A 6,000-nucleotide genomic window follows, 5' to 3' on the forward strand; every position below is an offset into this window, starting at 1 on the left:
TGGGGTTATATATATATATATATATATATATGGGCGTCCACAGAACATTTTCCAGGGGGGAGGGCAAAGCTTGGAGACAAATAATTACATCAATAAATTTTTATTTAATTTTTTAAATAATTATTTAATTAAACAAGTAGATTATAGAATACAGTATTGCATCAATACAAAAACTCATACATACTGTATATAAATTTATAATATAAAGGAAACAAGAATTAATAAATATATATATATATATAACAGTTTTTTTAGTTAATTATAATACCAACTAGATAAATTGGAGAATTTAGCATAAAAGTATTAGGGATGCTAACTATACTCATTTCTTTTTGCCAGATAGCAAATGGCAAACAGAATTAGCTTCAGCTAATTATTGATGGGATATATTGAATGGATCTAGCCTTAACGTTCCATTCAATGTATACATATATCTATAATTAACTATATTATAATTTTAATTTTACTATTTTATATTATTTTATTTTATGTGCTTATTTATAGGGTACAACAAAGAAGTCCAATTTAGGTTTCCTAAACTTGGCCCTTTGAACTAATGAGTACAGTTTGCACCCCTAATACATTTATGCTAAATTCTCCAATTTATCTAGTTTGTATTACAATTAACTAAAAAATTGTTATATACAGACAGATGTAATGTACAATCATAAATTTGATGGCATTAATCTGTTAGCATTAGCATTAGCATTAGTAGAGGCATTTGATGCAAGAAAGCAAGCTTATGCAGCATCAGCCAAAAAAAAAAAAAAAAAAAAAAAAAAGTAACATAAATAAATAAAAATAACCACTTCCACTTCACCCCTCTGTTCGTTCGAAATACCTGTCCAGCTGAGCCTTAAACTTATTTAGGCTATCAACTTCCACGACAAGGGATGGGAGTCTGTTCCACCCACCAACCACCCGCTGGCTAAAGGCAAATTTCCGCACATCTATCCTACATCTGTCTTTCCTCAATTTGAATTTATGCCCTCTCAGGTGATTTTTCTGAGCTAGAGGAAGAATCCCATCAGCATTGAGCATGCTCAAACCATTCAAGGCTTTGTACACCTCTATCAGATCACCCCGCTGGTGCCTAGTTTCCAGACACTGTAATTTGCAAAACTTAAGCCTTTCTTCGTAAGAGAACCCCTTTGTCCCATTCACCAATCTAGTTGCCCTTCTCTGTACTCGTTCCAGCAGCTCTACATCCTTCCTGAAATGAGGCCTCCAGGCCTGTATACAGTACTCTAGGTGTGGCCTGACCATTGCCTTATACAAGGGAATAATCACCTCCTTATCCCTGCTAGAAAAATTTCTATATATCATTGACAATACACCATGAGCTACTCTTGCAGCTCGTCTGCACTGCTCAGAGAACTTCATATCTGCCTGCACCACCACCCCCAGGTCCCTTTCATTCTCTACCACTGTCAGTGTAGTACCACAGAGTTGATACGTTGCTCTGGGGTTGCTGTTTCCCATATGTAGTACTTTACATTTGTCAATGTTAAACTTCATTTGCCACCTCGAAGCCCATCTGCTCAACCTTTCCAAATCCTGTTGCAGCAGCATAGTGTCAGTAGTGTCCTTGACAACCCTGCCAACCTTTGTATCATCTGCAAACTTGGACATTAAGCCTGATATACCATCATCAATATCATTTATAAATACAGAAAACAATAAAGGCCCCAATACTGAACCCTGAGGGACTCCACTAATAACATTAGTCCACGATGAGCAGTGTCCATTGATTACCACTCTCTGTCTTCTCCCCCTCAACCACCCCTTTATCCATAGCAGCAACTTGCCTCCAATGCCACACTGCTCCAATTTGTGCAGCAGTCTTCCATGTGCAACAGTATCAAAAGCCTTTCTAAGATCCAAGTATATAATATCAAAGTTATTCCCTGCATCCAGTTCTTTTGTGACTGCATCATAGTATCCAATCAAATTGGTCAGGCAAGACTTCCCCTTAACAAAACCATGCTGTGTCCTAGCTATAACTGAAGTCTTGTCTAGATGATCCTGCAGTGCTTCTTTCACCAGTGCCTCCATTAATTTTCCGGGAACAGAAGTTAAACTCACAGGTCTATAATTACTTGTGTCAGCCTTTGATCCCCCTTTGTGAATTGGGGTCACATTTGCACATCTCCAGTCAATGGGTACCTCCCCTGAGTCCAAGGAAGCTCTCATAATTATGGCTAAGGGTTTGCTTACCTCCTTTGCTGCCTCCTTTAATATAACTGGATAGATCCCATCCACCCCAGGTGCCTTTCTTGTGTTTATCTTCAACAATTTCTCCTCCACTTTGCTCTCAGTTATTACAAGATTCTCTAGCTTACTGCTAGAGTTGAATACACCTCTGGCATTCCCCTCGCTGAATAACTCCTCATGTGTGAATGTCGATGCAAAATATTCATTTAGTTTGTTAGCTACCCGAGCAGGGTCATCAACAGTTGACCCATCGATCTCAAGTGGACCAATCTGATTCATCCCCTTCCTTCTAGAGTTTACATAAGTAAAGAACTCTTTGCTGTTTTTCTTCGCATCCCTTGCCAAGGATCTCTCGTAATCTGCCTTCGCCTGCCTAACCTCCTTTGTAACTTGGTTACAGATCAACTTGTATCTATCATAGGCATCCGTGTCACGTGTTAATTTGTATGTATCCCATGCATTTTTCTTCTCTGCCATATGCCTCATTAGTTCATCTGACAACCATTTAGGCCTAAACCTTGAACAATATTTCTTAGTTGGTATGTAAAGCCTAGTAGCTTCCACGATAAGTTCCTTGAATGCTTCCCATTTTGAATTTGCTGTTGGCAATATCATCAGTTGATCCCACAGTATAGAATTTAAATACTGTCTCAGTCCATTGTAGTCGCCTTTACGAAAGCAATACCCCTTCCCTTTACCCCTAATGGTAGTTACCTCTTTGAGTAAATCCCACTTCAGCACACTGTGATCACTGCCACCAAGTGGTTCATTTATCTGCAGATTCTGAATGCATGAAGAATCACTACTGATAATCAAATCAAGAGTATTACTCCCTCTAGTTGCCTCCCGAACATGCTGATGTAGAAAACAATCATCCAATAAATCCACAAAAGCCTTGCTACTGTGTGAGTGACCAGCCCCCAAATTCCAGTCAATATCTGGGAAATTAAAATCCCCCATTATAAGACTCTCTGATTTACTGGCCCACTCTATTTCTCCGAACAGTTTCTTATTATACTCATCAGAGTCATTAGGCCTATAGCACACTCCTACTCTCAATTTTGATCTCCCAATGCTTATGTCACACCAAACTGACTCGACACTGCACTGTCCAGCGATGTCGACTGGCTTCACTTCCCTGGATTTTATGTGTTTCTTAATTAATAGCATAACCCCTCCTCCCTTCCTATCCTGTCTATCCTTTCTGTACACATTGTACTCCCCAAATTCCAGTTCTGCATTTCTTATATCTGTGTGACACCACGTCTCTGAAATCCCCACAATATCTGCCTTTGATGTTTTGAGCAATACCTCAAATTCATCAAATTTATTTACTAAACTCCTAGCATTGGTGTACACACAAGTATACATGCACCTGTTCTTTTTCTTAGCTACCCTAACACAACCCATGTGTTTACTTGTACCCCAATGATTCCCAGCAGTCTCTGAAATATCCTGCATCTTATTTTCCAGGCTGCGGCTCATTCCAATAGAAGCAGTCATTCCAATAGAAGCTGTTCTGTCACTCTTTCTCCTTTTTTATTGCTTATATTCTTTTACATAACTTCATATATATATATATATAGATAATAATAATTTCAATAATCACGTATCGTATAAAAATTGAATTCTCCGTCAATCGCTTGCAAACCTATTGATGACATTTTCAATAAATTTTTCCCAGTGTTTGCTGGGAGACCTATTGCTACTAGGCTGTTATGTAGGGTCTTAGGCATCATACCTGTGGTTCACACGATGATCAGGATGGTCGTTACTTGTTGCATATGCCACATCTCTTTAATCTCCTGTCTTAGGTTCGTGTACTTCCTATTTTTTTACCCATGGGTTTTCGGCAGATTGCCAGTGTTGGGCAGCGCTATGTCAATCAGATAGGTGACCTTTTCTTTCTTGTCCACAAGGGTTATGTCCGGTCTGTTGTGCAGGATTGTCCTATCCGTTATTATGGCGCGGTCCCAGTACAGCTTGTGGGTTGGGGTCTCTAGTACTGCCCGGGGTTCTTACTTCTAGTACGGTCCACTTTCTTCGATCTACTGGCATTTCCTTGCTACCTTCTGATGCATTATCCTGGCTACCTGGTGGTGCCTATGAGTATACTCAGTCTGGGTAATCACCTTGCATTCCGGGGTGATGTGTTGGATCGTTTCTGAGGCCAAGTGGCATTGTCGACATGTGTCATCGAACACTTCGGGCTCCTTGGCGATGTATTTGCTATAGTTCCTGGTGTTGATTACCTGGTCTTGGATGGCGAACATGAATCCTTCAGTCTTGGGGAAGAGCGTCTCGCTCGTGAGGCATGCATTTAGAAGCAATTTTATCTATGTCATCTTGATGGAGATCATTTTAGTGTCTGCCACGAAGTGTCTTCTCTGCCCATCTTTCTAGCTTCGTTTGTACTCCTGGTTGGGGAGACTCCTCACTTAGGTTAAGTGGGGTATACCGCTTGTCTATCTTCCTTATGGCCTGATGGAGTGCTGCTGTGTGTTTCTGAAAGTAATCCTTCAGGTTAACTATCGCTGTCTTCTTTTGCTCAATGAGGTCTATCAGGCCCCTTTCTCCTTCTTAACGGGCAATTGTCAGTCTCTCCACGGCAGATTTCGGATGGTGTTGGCGGTTCTTGGTCATCATTGTCCTTGTCTTTGTCATGATATCCTCCAACTCGTTGTTAGTCCAATCTATGACCCCGAAGGAGTATGTTAGCACTGAGACTGAAGGTGTTTATGGCTTTAACTGTGTTCCCTCCGTTCAGCTTTGCTTTTAGCAGGCTTCTGAGTCTCTGATGGTATTTTTCGGTGAGACAGGCCTTAATTTCCTTATGCTGTGATTGCTGAGCCTGCATCATCCCCAAGTATTTGTAGGCCTCTCCCTCTGCTATGGCTTCGATCTCTATGCCAGTCTACAACTGGTAGTTTCGGTTGACTAATTTTTCATGCAATTCGTGGGCCTTGCATTTGTCTAGACCACATTCGATCCTAATATCATTGCTGAATTCTTCGGTGATCTGGAGAAGTTGCTGGAGGTGCTTCTCGGTTTCAGCGTAGTGCTTGATGTCATCGATGTATATCAGGTGGGTGAGGGTGTACAGATTCTTCCTTCCTTCTTTGAGGTTATATCCATACTTGCTACAGTTGAGCATGGTGGACAGTGGGTTAAGTGCTAGACAGAACCACAATGGGCTCAGGTCATCTCCCTAAAAGATTCCTCTCCTGATGGGGATTGGCCTGGTTGTGATGTTTTCGAACTTAATGCTGGTACTCCATTTCGCCATCGTTTCTCCTAGGAAGTTTGTCAATATCGGATTGACTTTGCAGATGTTCAGCACCTCTATTAGCCAGCTATGAGGCGCGGAATCGAAGGCCTTGTGGTAATCGATGTTGGCTGTGTACATGTTGCAGCGCTTCTTGTACGCTTGCTCCATAACGGCGACAACTATGGTTGATTGCTCATTGCATCCTTTGCTCAGCCGCTTGCATTCTTTCTGCTGTTCGGCAATTATGTTCTGTCTCTCCAAGTGGTCTGATATCTTCCTGGTAATCCAGCTGGTTAGGATCTTGTACATTGTTGGGAGGCAGCTTATTGACCTATATTTCGCCTGGTTTCTTGCATCTTCGTCTTTAGGCTTCAGATATGTGATTCCTTGAGTGAGAAACTTCGGGATCATCTCTGGGTACCTTATTATTCGGCTGAATTGCTCTGCCCGATGCTTGTGTGTGCAGTCAGCTTCTTATACCAGTACTTGTTGACGTTATCTATTCCTGGATTTTGCCA

This window comes from Mastigoproctus giganteus, chromosome 2, assembly GCF_048544385.1.
Source record: "Mastigoproctus giganteus isolate SK-2022 chromosome 2, ASM4854438v1, whole genome shotgun sequence".
Lineage (NCBI taxonomy): Eukaryota > Metazoa > Arthropoda > Arachnida > Uropygi > Thelyphonidae > Mastigoproctus > Mastigoproctus giganteus.